General features: G+C 43.2%; 1 long non-coding RNA gene across 13 annotated transcripts; it reads right to left on the reverse strand.

Annotated features, from left to right (window-relative positions):
* Positions 1-5,541: 5,541 nt before the first annotated feature.
* LOC127321632 (uncharacterized) lies at positions 5,542-14,011 on the reverse strand. Of its 13 annotated transcripts, none has more exons than XR_011748805.1 (16): positions 13,586-14,011; positions 13,287-13,510; positions 13,106-13,214; positions 12,574-12,898; positions 12,130-12,239; positions 11,731-11,911; positions 10,948-11,443; positions 10,743-10,825; positions 10,408-10,489; positions 10,182-10,262; positions 9,985-10,107; positions 9,623-9,830; positions 9,492-9,547; positions 7,639-7,706; positions 6,371-6,430; positions 5,542-5,920 (listed from the first exon to the last, which is right to left on the reverse strand). It is a non-coding gene; the product is annotated as an uncharacterized lncRNA (long non-coding RNA). The 13 variants fall into 13 exon arrangements; XR_011748808.1 differs by having other exon boundaries at positions 10,948-11,047; positions 11,313-11,443; positions 12,130-12,898; XR_011748802.1 differs by adding an exon at positions 10,588-10,650 and having other exon boundaries at positions 12,130-12,898.
* Positions 14,012-15,743: the final 1,732 nt, after the last annotated feature.

Here is a 15,743-nt window from a genome sequence, read left to right on the forward strand (position 1 = left end):
TGCACACTTCAAATATCTCAATCCCCTGGTCGGACCTCATCGGCATATAGCTCAATCCTGGGGAAGAAACACAATGACTGAAGCTATCTGAAAAAACTGCAGTAGCATGAAAATAGTTCAATATTAAACCTGTTAGTTGAAACTCGCTCTATACATGGACACCTACAAATTTAATCACAGAAGGTAGTGAGTACCCCGCTCTATACATGGAATCACCTACAAATGGTTGAAGCTAGCAGGTGCATGTCAAGGAAACATCTTCTGATTTAGTCTGGATTTGTTCCCGATGATAATGATACTCACACATGAAGCACATTGTAATACAGATTCATTGGAAAAGCATATGCCACACGATTGATAACATTGAAAAAGCAGTTATTGCTAAGATTTCTTAGGCCTCAGTGTAGTTTAACTCTCTCTGATTTTGAAAAGAGCTTTCAGAAGAACCCATGGTTGACAAAGTTGTTATGCATCGCTGCACAACTCACTGATCCCAAGTCCAAAATATAAAAACGAAATTCTGCATTAGTTGCACACAAAAATAAATATATGCATATACTCTCATCAGCAGCTACCCATAGACACACCTGCAAGTTCATAGTTGACTGCCACTTCTCTAGCAACTTGCAAGTTAAAATGGGTAGGACTTTGGAAGCCTTACTTGCTGCAACCACAAATGAATCAGGTGCATTGCAAGATAATATGAACTTATATTTCTGAATATTGATATGAATACAACAGCAACAGCCAGACCCACAAACAAGACACAAATTAAAGCAGATGAAACTCGGGATCAAGAAATCGAAGGGGAAGTAGGTACTCACCAATAGTTTTGTGGCGTTTTTCTGCTTTGTTTGCTTCCCATGGCCTCAATCCCGCCGCACGGCCTCCTCCTCCTCCCGTTGAGGTGGGGACACCCGGCCTCCTTCCTCTAAGCCATACATTTCCAGCTCTGCAGCAGGCTAACACTTCTGGTCAGATTCAAGGGGAACCATAAACTCAATTCATGTGTTGTAGGTAGGAAATGAAAATCATGAACAAGGGGAGATGATTACCGACCTAGAAACGAATAAATCTAAAAAATAAGACCAGGACATTCACATGACCAAATTCAACCACCAGATCCCCAAGCATCTATGCGCCTTCTCGCTGTAACTCAACCACCAGATCCGCACATAGACAGAGAGAGGAAGTGAGAGAGGAACTTGAGAGAAGGAAGATGCATCTAGAGGAAGAGGAGGGCCTTACTCGTGGAGCAATCTGCCGGCGCCGAATCCACAGACCGAGTCGGTGAGGCTGCTCCTCCCTCGCCGCCTTCCACTGCCCTGTCCAACCATCACTTTCCACAGCGCCGTCCAGCCGCCACCTTCCACCGCGCCGTCCAGCCCTGCCGGCTCCCGCGTCCAGCTGCTTAAGATTATATATCCTTTGCGCAAGTAAATTACCTGTAATTGAGTTGTACATCAACTGTACATCACTGATAACTATAAAGCACTGACTGATGGACTCGAAGGCACACGGGAAAAGCAAAAGAGAGGATCCTCAACTAACATACCCCTCCATCGGAAATCCTAGAAAACCATCCAGATCAGTAAGAACAACAGAGATAGAACCAAGTGATGAATGCAAAGGAACTGAAGGATATCGGCATGAAAATGATCTTGATGGCCTACAAGGGGGTCGTGACGTGAACTTGTCTCCCTTCTATGATCCTGCCACAAAATCCAAACACATCTAAATGACACTGCCACTGCACTACACCTAAATGGACGTGTCCCATGTACTTAGTTCTGACTTTCCAATGAATTCAAGAACTAAACCAACAAACGGAGAGATAATTCAGTCATTTTGAGCCCAAATTTATCCATGAATGTCTGCACTAATTAAATGTTCTATGAGCACCAAAACTTTTTTAAGCAGACAATGTATTGGGTTTGGGATTTTTGAGAAGCTCACCTTGGCATCTTAAAATCAGCCCTGCTCGCCGTTGCTCGACGAGAGCCGCTTCCCAACCCAGGGTTGATGGTCATGGAATAAAATAATCCTTTCATAGCTGAACTCTGGAGGGGGGAATCCAAGCTGCAAAACAAGATAAAGTTCAGAAATGACATTGTAGTACTAATGGACAGCAAGCATAACCATGCATATGGAGTTGGAGTTGAGAGACCTAAACATCAAAAACAAGTACAATGGAACAGGGTGGCGAGGATAGGATGAGCTTGTCACCATCACCTAAACTACACTATACTCATGACCTCTACATACAAGCATTAGATGAGCATACAAAGCAGTAAAGTACCTGAAATAGTAAACATGGCATATGATCCAGCGACCTGCTGATCCACAGTGTGAAAAAGAGAAACACAAGACACCCATAGAAACACTCGAGCACATTGCTAAGACTTTACGGAGCGAAAAGAATTCAATTAGAAATCAAGTAACATAAATCTTTCGCCTTCCAATGCCATTGCCATGTCCCAGCTAGATGATTACCCAGCTAATATCCCCACAGAAAGTATGCCTGAATCAAGTAACAACCATCTGACCAGCACGATATATCACTTCTTTAAAAAATACATACCGAGAAGTGTTCTGCTGGTGGAGAGCATGTGTGTTCCTTCAGCATGTTCATCAGGATGGTCCTTGTAAATGAGGACGGAACAACACAAATTTAGTTTAACGGTATACTGTGAACCTTCTAGACAAAATGATCTGTATACACACATTGTAGTTCTCTAATGTGGGATGTTCATATTGTAGCACTTAATTCCAGATGCTATATTCCTGAAGCAAACTAAAAATACACTCAGTTCTGATTATCTTAAAATGATCAGCCTACACACATTTTAGTTCTTTGCTGTGGAATTTTAAAATTGTAGCACTTATTACTCAGATGCTATATTACCGAAGCACACTCAAATACACTGCAAGTACAATTTATATCAGAAGTATTCTCTCCATCCGCTGATTACCAAATAATACATGAAACGACGATCCGTACAAAAAAACCCATTACAATGTGAAGGCAGATCTTTCTATGAGAATTCTTAGGTACCTTACGAATCTTCATGTCATTGGTGATGGAGTGGCCAATCCTCTTGTAGAGCTCGAGCAACACGTCTTCCTCAATACTTGGTAAAATTTGCAAAAGAGGAAACTGGATCAAATAAGTCAAATAATTTAGGTAAGAGATCGATATTGTTAAGAAGATATAACTGGGACTCGTCGGCAAGGTAGCAGAGTTGCAGCTGCTGTGTGCTCTCATCCGGCCACCCAAATCCTATCCATGGAGGAGGCAGGCGATAGTTTGGCACGCAGTGACAACACATGCTCTGATTTGCAACTGCCATGGGATGTCAAGCCACCTACCTCACAGGCGTTCACCGTCCCGCAACAACAACACATGCTCTGATTTGCTACTGTCATCCACCTTTCCCTGTTGTCTCGAACAACAACCTCCCTCTGTCTACAACTTCAATATGGCTACACCACTCAACAGCTTCGACGCGAACACGTACGGCCCGAGATCGCTCTGCTTGATCACTCGCCAGTCAATCCTTGATTTGAGTATTTCTCCTGCAAGAGTAAAGATGATTAGTGTCATTTGCCGCCAGTTTAGATAATGGTAGCAGTTCTAGAGCTAATGAATTCTATGTACCTTCAAATTAAAGAATGAACTGAGGGACAATGCCCTCCTTGACCAACACAACTGCACAGCCGCCCCACCCGGCTCTTGTAAGCCGCGCTCCGAGGGCCACATATCTTCACAAGCTCTTCCAAAGACAGCTAATGAAATGGAATATATCAGTATCAGTATGCTCATTGCTTTCAAAAAGAAAAAGAAATATTCCATGACGCATAAGTATCCATGGATTATGTACACACAAATCGTACCTGCACTCATATGGCACGCTGGCTATCGTTCAAACAGAGCATACCAAGAATAAAAAGCACATGAGGAGAGAGTTCCCACATATTAAGCCATATACAAAACTATCCCATTGCAGTGTATGTCCCATGTCCCAAAGCTCGGTCATTAGCAAGTCCTAGATAAGAAAGCATTAACATTATATCAATAAAGTGGAAAGTCAAAGCACAAAAACTATTTTCTCGACAAAGTTCTTCAAATTAGGTTGTGCACCCGGCGGTGGCGAAGGCCCAGCGGCGAGCGGCTCCACGGCGGAGGACTACTCCTGGAGCCGGCGAGGGGCATCCCCTCCAACCACGCCCTCATCAATGCCACCCATGGGCCTCCCAAATGACGCCGAAACCAGCGGCCACCGGTGGCTGCACGACGGCGGCTCGCGCATCTTGTAAATTTGATTGTTATCACAAGTTCACAACCACGCTGCTATACAATGCACTCAACTCTCAGTATACAACAGAGATAGTCTGATTATTAGTCCAGCCGTTTTGAAATGTAGTGTGCATTTGTATGGAAATATTCTTACCTCAAATGGAGCAAGGGCAGACTGCACATCCAATGTCACAACAGAGGTAGAGCTGCTATTACCATTGATGTAAGAATTTACAGTACACCCAAACCCTAGCTACAAAAGAAAAATAAATTTGAAGAGGAGAGAATCAGATTGAGGGGCTCGAGCGGGGACTGAACGGATGGTGCTGTGCATAGGCAGAGAAAGGCTGGTTTAGGGCCACAAACCAAGAAACCTCACTTTTCCTCAGCTGATTTCATCAGAAAAGAAGAAAGGGCACTACAATCAACGAGTATCAAAATTTCTGGTAGCTAATAGCGAGTTGGAATTGGGATTTGGGAGAAAGCTCACCGTGTCCGGCCGTCCGACGAGCCTCCGCCACCACCGCGCGTCCAGCTGCCGCGTCTGGCGAGCCTCCACCACCGCCGCTTCAAGCCGCCGCCGCGTACAGCCGCCGCGCCACGGGAGAGCTCCCTGTTGTCGCCAGCTCCCACGTCCAGCGCCTCCGTTGCTCGGGGCGCCGCTCCGATTGGAGAGAAGAAGAGGAGGTGAGGATTGGGGACGAGAGGAGGCAGCGGGGGCGCGGGGATTGGATGAGGAGGAAGATGAGGAAGGAGGCGGCGCGGGGATTGGATGAGGAGGAAGGACGCAGTCGATTGGGGGACGGGAGCAGCTCGCGACGTTTAGGTTTTCACCGTGGTGGGCAGAAACCACAGACGCAGAGAGCAGCCCTCTAGTCTCAGCCACACGACCCCACTCACGGAAGGGCCCAACTGTCATGGACTTCTCAGCGCTGAGTGACTGTGAAAGAAAATTCACTGCATCGGACGGTGGTGGGTGAAAGTGGGGGAAGAATTTTACTGTCGCAGTAGAAACGGACGGATCAGATCGTTTTGCCCCTCTCAGACCCCCTGGCTGGCCGGGTAGTGTTGTAACATTTATAGGAGTAACTAGATGACCGGTTGCGCTATCGCGCAAATGGCAGAATTAAATTGGAATTCAAACCGTAAGTTTCAGCTTATTTGAGTATTAAGAATTATCACGTAACTTAACTGTATCTTGCAGACACACCATTTCATCAAGGTGTTGCAGTACGATATGACAATTTAGTATAATTTCACACCATTTTTTCAGCTTTTATGCTTTTGTATAAGCTCCACCACCAAATTATGATTATTGTACAGAAAGAGGTAGCATCATATAATAAGCACAGGGGAGCTACATACATAAGTTTTAAAACAACATAGATATAATTTTTGAATCTAAAGGAATATGAGATTATGTCATAAAAATGGGATGTGTCCTTTTCAAGCCAATTAGCACGCTAACAAAACAAAAATAATACAATAACCAGAGCCATGGCCTTTTCTCAGGCACGCAGCCGCAGACCATAGCAAAGTCCTGATCACCGATTCCCTTGCAACACCACTTGCTCGGCTACTTAAGTAGGATGTCAGATCTAGAAATCAGCATGTCCTTGTTGCCTGAAGAAAATATAAGTAATCTGTGCTGAAATATTTTGAGGTTATAACTTAAGAGAGAGGAGGAGGAGGATAGAAACATGAACTTAAGGACACTAAACCTACAGAAATGTGATGATAATTTCAGAACCCTTATGATCTTCTAGATGCTTTTACATGAAGCAACAATGTAAGAATCAATGCTTAATAGCAGAAAAACAGTAGCATAAAATTCAGAAACAGTATATGTTCTTAGAAAAAATAGGTGCGCTGGATTTATGTCTATTCTCAAAGATCCAAACAAAGCATATCCTTTCAGCAAGAACCTTTGAGTGATCAGATGATAGATGATATAATCTAATATATAGATATCAAATTTAAAGAAATTTAAAGATAACATACAAGCGCTAGATATGTCACAACATTTTTAGTGAGATGCATAATGAGAAGAAAGAACCAAAATAAATGGCATACTCAAGTTTTTGTGCAGCTCTTCGTACCTCTTCAGCTGTAGCTATCACAATCTCCTTATCTCTGAGGCAAAGAGTAGAGAATGGGCATTAAGTAGAGCACCCAAAAAACTACAACCGTGATTAGAGGTATGACATAAGTTGAAAAAACAGATTTGATGTACATGGGGAGAAGAATAGTTGAGCAGAGGACATGAAATAGTTAGAAGCTAAAAATTTGCACATATGGTGATGAAGACATGATAACAGAACATAAGTTGGAGGGAGATGGGGATCCTACCACACGCCAGAAGAATAGTGGAGAAGAGGTTTTGACAGTATAATGTAAGTTATGAATTTGCATGAACATCACATTTTTCTTTTTCACTCATCTAAAAAAATAATTTCATGAAGGAAAAACTTCATCTAGCTTCTGAAGTCAACCGTCAGGATAAAATAGCAGTGGACCCGATTAATTTTACTTTCAAAATAAACTTGACAAATATTTCATTTCCAAACAACTCCAAAGAGCCACGAGGATAATAGACTGGACAATTTGAACTTGGGCAAATTTCTTTTGAATACGCAAAATCAACCAAAGTAGTACCAACCATCAGATACCAGCTAAAGTTTAGGTACCGAGTATTGGGACTTTGCCTCAAAGGATAACAAAAAATCAAAATGTTTTTCGTAAGCGTCCATTCACGATGCCAAGAGCATCCCTCATATTTTTTAATGGAAGATGATTTTTAGATCAACATCGATGTTACCAACAGAAGTGTCCAGCAATCCCCATAACTTTTTTTATTGTTTTTACATAGCACCTCTTTTAATTATTTACACTATTATCCAAAGTAATGAATATCTCCCCACTGTTTCACATTGATAAAGTTAAAATAGAAATGTGGGCCTAAAACAACTGATAGCACGAGAAACCATAAGGTATTCACGTACGATGAGCATGAAGGAACGATAAAATCCACATCCACACAAGGTTGGGAATAACACAATCTTTTGAGTCCAGGGTAAACAAACAAATGGAGAAGCACATCCACTTGCAAGCTGTATCACCAACTAAGTTCAAGACAACAAAGAAATGAAAAAGAGAACATGCTTTGTTTCTCCTCAATATCATGAAATAGGTTCATCATTTACTTTACAGTCAAAAATAGATGCCATGCTTGATTCCTTATTTACTCCTCACAAAAACTTGAAAGGAAGCGTAAAAAAAACTTGCAAGAGTATTCAAATATTGCATAAAACATCTATGAATATCATTTTCAGATTGTGTACCTGACTCTGATCCAGGCTTTCTTCTTGCTTTGTCCATCCGCTTGAGCTTTCTGCGACGTCATCTGCGCCTATAATCGTTTTACAGAAGACCTCGATCAGCATAGGACATACAAACATACCTACGAACTTATAGATACATGGAGATTGTTTCGACACTAAGAATAGAAGCCACCTCTTATCTGTCCAAACCGTGGTATATGGTTCAGATGGCTCATTTAGATTATCAGCTACAGATGAACTAAGGTGTAGAAGTAAAGTAAACCATACGACATGATCAACCTAGAACAAATAACACAAGCAAATGTGCCTAGCATGCAGGGTACTACCTCTTAATTTGCAACAACTTTTTTGTGCACAGAACGATTGTTAAATCGAACAATCAGCAGGCACCACAAATCTTGTCAATCACATAACCAATTTAAATTTTTCACACGTGAGAACAAATGGAAGAAAGCAAAAAACTGAAGCGTTACTGACCTTGGGGCTAATAAACCAAAAGGGAAAAAAACATAACTATGTTAGCTAGCTGAAGCACAGAGAATGCATGTGTTTGTATGGATAGGAACATAATCCAGGGGCATCCTTATAGGTGATGATGTAAAACATAAAATCAGTAAACTCTTATAAGTAGTCTGTAGTTCTGCAGGCTTCAAAGAACTAATGGTGGAAAATTAGATACTAATTGCACAAATGATATTAAGCAACAAACAAAGGGAATGCAACTCTTATAACTTCATCACTTCCACCGACATCCAATCGAAAAGAGAGTAGCTAAAAATCAAAAGGGAACCTAAAGCCTGAAACAACTCTTTCATCGCCACCTCTTATTAGCATTTCAGGACCGTGCCTACGTGTTTCGATCTCCTCCGACCTCAGCCCTACCTGTTACCCTCTTAATCAAAGCTACTTCCGCCGCTGAGTCGCTACTGCCACTGGAGGACAGGTCGCCGCTGCCACCGGCCATAAGTTATTTGACTCCCATAGTGTGTTGCCATTGTTTATCCTTGTTGTCTGATTCTTACCGTCAGCGCTGTAGCTACTGACTTGTAGATGTGTAGGATGAGATTGCAAGAGTTAATTTCCTAGGCTGTAGAGACGTGGATTATCCATTCCTTTTCCTGTACTACATCAAATTCTAGAGCAGTGGACTTGAGGCACCAAATAATTCTTAAATTCGTTAGTTGCCTCTTGGCCTAAACCTACAAATCTCACTTTCTGTCTGTACGGACAGAAATACTATGCATAGTGTAAAGTTAATTAGAGAAACATAGGGCTATAAATAAAAGTGACCCTGCTATGAGATCATTGTATTAAAATGAAACAAACAGCCTGGCATAAAAACACTTAGCAACAAAGGATGCATTGTACATACAACAGACATCTGAAGAGATGGATACTGCATAGAGCATATATTAACATAAAAGAGTTCCAGGGGAACTACACACATGTAAGCAGAGTAACTTTATTTATTTTAAAAATATTATCACCGAAAATGCCATCGCATGTTACCGTTCTGAATGGCGAACAAGCTGGGAAATGACACATGAGCAACAAAGTTGAATATTATATCTTACTGTATTAGTGTATAAGTATGTATGAGTTATGTGTTGCGGTAGCGGCATGCGGAGAACTCATTAGGCATATGTATATTTACCTACAGTGCATAGAAGCCAGAATAAATAACTCAAAGCTAACTTATCTTTTAGGCAATTGCTATCTCGAGCCAAATCCTACCCAAAATGCAAAGGCAAGTAAAGCATGAAAAACAAAGATAAGGGTACATGATAGGATGGTGGCTTCAAGAGGTGGTATTCCAGATAACATACAACTTAGCAGACAATAAATAGAAGTACCTAGATGATCAGGTACATGAGGGCAACTCTTTATCAGCAAAAAAAACCCGGCGAGCCTACAACATGACCAAAGTGAATCAGAGTGAGTCATTCCTAATTTCCCAAAAGGAAAATGAAGGAAAGAAATGCACCTTGGAACCTGGAATGCAAGCCAACTTTTCATTCTGCTCTCTGCTACCCAAATGACTGGTTTCTGATATTTGAATCAGGTATATTACCAACCTCAAGTGTGGTATTCTTGAGGCCCATAGTGCTATTGATGGCAAGAGTCACAAGTTCTGGAACTTGTGTGGAGAACCATTGTCAGTGCCACATCCTCAACTCTGCAAACGAAAGAACCTGCAGAAGGCAAAAGTAGCGGAGATAAACATGGCGGACACACACCCAGGCCAAGGTGCTCACCACTGCACATGCCATGGTCTGTAAATAAAATTGACGAATAACCTGGATACAACACTCTTGTGCAAAAATACAAGTAGAAGTTAAAACACACCTCTCTGAAATTAGGAACCAAACCAAACCAATGAGATTTTCTTTCCACCTCATAGTTCATACTTCCTGCTAAGCACATGTAGGCCATTATCTAAAAACACATCTGCAGGTGGTCCTCTGCATCCTTCAAAAACAACCAATGATGACAATGAGCATGGTGGAGTAGAGGGGAAAGAAAAGTGTGGAGGACGGGCATACCTGCAGCATCGATGAGCTCCATGAAACGCCAATGATAGCTGTTGTCGCAGTTTCTGTAAGAACCTCATGGACATCCAAACCCTAGATGCAAATAGAAAATATTTTCCTGTAAGAACCTCACGGGCATATTTTGTGATACCAAAACCCATCTCAGGTGCTACATGATTAGAACATTTTGCTGCCTATTGCACTAAAGAAGCCATGTTACAACCAGCATTACAGCTACCTTTGGTGTGAAATATCCAGCGAGGTAGACCGAACTGGACCATTACGTCGACAGCGAACTGAGGCTGCATCTCGTTAGGAACCTGAAAGATAAACATTCATGATTCTAGCATATTCAGACTCCGAGCTTCAGTACACGTGAAAAAGAAGATTTGCATCATGAAAAATAGAAATGCCGTACATGAACAATCGGCATGATTGAAGACATGAACTATGGAAAAATGTTTCAAGCTTGTTATATTACCTGAAACATGGAATCATTCCCTCAATAGGGCCAATCCAGTTGGCGAAACAAATGTGCGAAAGAAGGGGAGAAAGAGAAATTGAGGTCCTCACCTCATGTAGGAAAGGAGCAGCAGCATCAAACATCGGCAGGGAGTGAGAATTTGAAGGCACCCAATCAGATTACACATCATAAACTGTAACCGCAAAAATGGACCGTTAATCATAAAAATCCTGCATACATGTAAAAAAACAAAATAAAGACAAGGAAGCAAAGTACATCGCATCAAGTGAGACAGAAGGACTGTGATGAGCTCACCATCGCAGCTTGTCCATGCTCGTTGTCGGTCGCCACGCGCACAGCCTCCCAAGATATAAAAAATAAGAAAAGCCTCGTGCGACAAATGTTGGAAGATCCACTAACAAGGAATGCATGACAAATAAGCAACCAATACAAAAAATAATTTTCCTACGGTATAGTGATTTCAATTAAGCCAAAAGTATGAAGATAGTATGTAGATACAACATCTCTGTAGGAGAAAAAGAACAATAATTTGAGTACCCGAAATAAGAAGCTGGTAACATGAGCTAAATAAAATAATGAGGCCCTTTTTATTGTATTCGTCATAAACACATACAAAGAAACAAACTAAGTGTTTTTACTGGGTATTATGGAAGTCGTACAAAATTAGTGATATTATTCTCCTCCTGCCTTTTCTTCCAAACAACCCCTTATGTTTTTATAATAGAAAATGAACCAATTATTGTGACAATGAAATACATTGCACATGCTTGATTTCCGCCTTCGGGAGACCCTGCATCAGACAGTAATTGCCATAAGGAGATTTCTTACTGCAAATTAAACAATTAACCATTTTTATGTGATCATGTTAGAGAAGAGATACTATTTGTGTACATAATTAGCTAATCAGCATAGCCATGTTTACTAACTGTAGGTGTTTTTCCGAAATACCCATCATCCTGCGGTAAACTACAATTCAGAAAGGCAGAGGTAGATAAAACAAAAGCTAATGACGCATGATTGGAAAGACAATAGCTTGTTTATTACTTCTACATTTGAAATCGTGGTACTCCCCCATACCTAGCGGTGGTACCATCCGGGACACACCAATCAATCCAACAAATTTGAACTTCACTCTCTGTGTAATAGGAACCTGCAATGATGATGCAGAAGAAATGACCGAGTTCCCTCATTCAAAAGTCTTCAGAGAACAACCTTCTTTGCAATGTGTCATCCAGCCACCGCCGCCTCCAGGCAGCTGCTGTCATCAAGAAAACTCTCTATTTTATTTTTCAATAATATACACTATTTATAGAGTATAAACCCAGCAAATTTGTTAGAAGATTTCTTTAGCTTTTAACTTTTGTTATACAATATAAATGAGCACGGAGACATACATAATACATTACAAAAATTAGCAGGGGGGTGAAAGTAGGCTGGAGATGCTCATAGCAAACTGAATTATTATTACAGTAATACCTTGCGTTCACCCATGCTCATGTCTGTCCCAGTAATGCTATTCCTTTTTATTTTGAGAGCCCAGCTAATCTACTCCTAAGAATAGCGCAAACCACTCCCAGTTTTTTATACTGACACAAAAAATTTAAAGTTGAGACTATGAATAAATATTTGAGACAAATTTGATGTGTACTGTAAATATGCGAATATTGAAATGTTTGAGACAATAAATCTCTTTTATCAAAGCAGAGAAATTTGATGTGTACTGTAAATATGCAAATATTGAAATGTTTGAGACAATAAATCTCTTTTATCAAAGCAGAGCTAGACAAAAAATTCACCAATCCTTTTATTGTAGAACACCCATCTAATCTGAGCCGGTGAGTGAAAGTAAGCTGAATATACTAACATCCATGTCAATAGAGAGACAACGAGTAGAAGGGAAAAAGATGGGGAGAAAATCACCTCACAATACATGCTATCAGATGCGGAGACCACGAGTACCTTCTATGCGTGCACTTGAGCCAGCCAGAGAAAAATACCATACAAGACCAGCAAGACGCAGACCTGACTTCAGGAGATGAGCTTGATCCTCCTTGTCGTGGCAGCGGTTCAACCAACAGCAGCCCGTTCATGGCATCACCGTTGCCACTCGACGAGAGCAGCATCAGGAGCTCCGGTGGACATCACCACCGGAGGGCACCACAAACACCGGAACACCACACGAGGCGGTCTCCCGGTAACCACACCTCGCGCCCTTGGGCTCCTCCTCCCCCGACACGATTTGAACCTGAAATTCTACAAGTTTTCAGCACTGTCTATACACATAAGCAGCAATGAAATCAAACAAAATGAGCACATCAATTTCATGTGCACCCACTGCCTATGCACACACTGATTCCCATCCATACGTGCATTTTTTCTCTATACTTGCTACACACTCAACAGGAATGAAAAGAAACATTTTTCAGCAAAACTAACTTGGGAGGAGAGGGACCTCACGGGCAGCAGCTCGTTGGGGAGGTGGAGTGCAGCAGCATGTCGCCTCGCCTGCAGCCGGAGAGTGGCGACCATCACCAGTGCATCCGGCCTCTCTTCTCAGGCTGCTGAAGAAAAATCCAATTTTTCAGATTGGGAAGAAGATGATTGGGGGATGGGGGTTGGAGCACAGCTCATACCTGCAGTGGTCAACATCACGGCGCCGGCGACGCCGCTGGACGGCTCCACCAGTACGGCCACGACGTCCAGCCGCGAGGACCCAGCAGGTGAGCAAAACTAACTTGGGAGGAGAGGGACCTCACGGGCAGCAGCTCGTTGGGGAGGTGGAGTGCAGCAGCATGTCGCCTCGCCTGCAGCCGGAGAGTGGCGACCATCACCAGTGCATCCGGCCTCTCTTCTCAGGCTGCTGAAGAAAAATCCAATTTTTCAGATTGGGAAGAAGATGATTGGGGGATGGGGGTTGGAGCACAGCTCATACCTGCAGTGGTCAACATCACGGCGCCGGCGACGCCGCTGGACGGCTCCACCAGTTCGGCCACGACGTCCAGCCGCGAGGACCCAGCAGGTGAAGAGGGACGACGGAGGGGAGGAGCGGCCGGTGGTGGGCTGGGGCGGCGGAAGGCCTGCCGGCGGAATGGGAAGGGAATCGAGTGAGTCGCGTGAGCCAAAGTGTGGCGGATCCGCCCCGCGCGAGCACGTCGCCTCCGGTCGTCGCGCCGGAGCAGATCCACCCCGCGCCGGCCCGTCTCCGGCCGTGTCCGGAGCCTCCAGTCGCCGCCGTGGATCCGCCCCGCGCGATCCCGTCTCCGGCCGCTCCCGCCTCACCTCCACCCGCTGGTCGCCGCCTCCATCGGAGCTCACTGCAGGAGATTCTCTCACCTCTGGCGGTTTGGGGAAAAGAGGGACGGGGATTGGGGAGCGAGGCCAGGATTGGGGAGCTCCTTCGATCTAGATTCTCTCACCTCTGGCGGACAGACGCGGACGAGCGAGCGTGGCTGCCTCCGACCGGCGGCCCCCATGGGTAGCTGGTCCCATACGTCATTGACTTGTTCGGAAGATCATAAAGTGAGAAAACAATTATCGTATCCGACGGCTGTGGTGAAAAGTGGGACTTGAGAATTACTGTTGCAACCTGATTGGACGACCCAGATTCGTTTGCCCCTTTCAGACCCCCTGGTTGAGAGGGTAGTCTAGGGACATTTATAGAAGAAATGAGATTGCCACTCCCCTAGATAAAGTGCTTGGCTGTCTAAAAAAGAAAACCAATCTGATGCTCGCCTCTACAGCAAACGGACCCGAGTTTACCCAGAGCGCTAGGGTTCCTCCATGGCGCCGCTGCCACGCCCCTGCATCATCAGCCGCCGCTCCCCTGCATCCTCCGCCGCTACTCCACTGCTTCTCGGGCGCTCCCCCGAAGCAGACACCACTCTTGCGCCGGTGTCCCGCATCTGCTGCCGCTTCTCCACCGCTCCTCGGCCGCTCCCCCGCGGCATACGATGTTCCCCCGCTTCCGATCGTGGACTGCCTCTACACCCGTGGCAGGGGATGTTGCCACCGACAAGCTATTCGGCCGCTCGATGACCACACTGCAGCTGATGATAGTAGCTGAATCATCCCAATTTCTCACCTCTGTTTGCACAATGGAGTACTTCCAGTTTGGTGGATAATGCACAATTAGTTCCCTGTTAGCTGATTAGTGAAACACTCTAAAGGCAAAAATTTATGAGTTGGTATGCTTTGCAAAAAAACAATGTTGTGTGTCCACCTTACAACCTAAGGAAAAACATTTTGTAGGAGGCTTCTCAACAAATGGAGGTTTCATACAAAGGAAAAGTGGCCATAATTTTTTTTACAGAACTAACAAAATTCTAGTTAGTATGGTTTGTATTGTATGTGTTTCGTGAAGGCACAATCAATACTCCATCCGTTTCTAGATATAAGGCGTACAGTTTTTGAAGGAGATATGCCCTAGAAGCAATAATAAAGTGGTTATTATTATATATCTTTATGTTTATGATAAATGTTTATATACCATGCTATAATTGTATTAAACGAAACATTGATACATGTGTGATATGTAAACAACAAAGAAGTCCCTAGTATGCCTCTTAACTAGCTTGTTGATTAATGGATGATTAGTTTCATAATCATGAACATTGGATGTTATTAATAACAAGGTTATATCATTATATGAATGATGTAATGGACACACCCAATTAAGCGTAGCATAAGATCACATCATTAAGTTATTTGCTATAAGCTTTCCATACATAGTTACCTAGTCCTTATGACCATGAGATCATGTAAATCACTTATACCGGAAAGGTACTTTGATTACACCAAACGCCACTGCGTAAATGGGTGGTTATAAAGGTGGGATTAAGTATCCGGAAAGTATGAGTTGAGGCATATGGATCAACAGTGGGATTTGTCCATCCCGATGACGGAGAGATATACTCTGGGCCCTCTCGGTACGAGTAAAGAGTACTTGTCAGGAGACGAGGTTGAACAAGGTATAGAGTGATACCGATGATCAAACCTCGGACAAGTAAAATATCGCGTGACAAAGGGAATTGGTATCGTATGTGAATGGTTCATTCGATCACTAAAGTCATCGTTGAATATGTGGGAGCCAT

The sequence above is a fragment of the Lolium perenne genome, chromosome 7 (assembly GCF_019359855.2).
Source record: "Lolium perenne isolate Kyuss_39 chromosome 7, Kyuss_2.0, whole genome shotgun sequence".
Classification (NCBI taxonomy): Eukaryota; Viridiplantae; Streptophyta; class Magnoliopsida; order Poales; family Poaceae; genus Lolium; species Lolium perenne.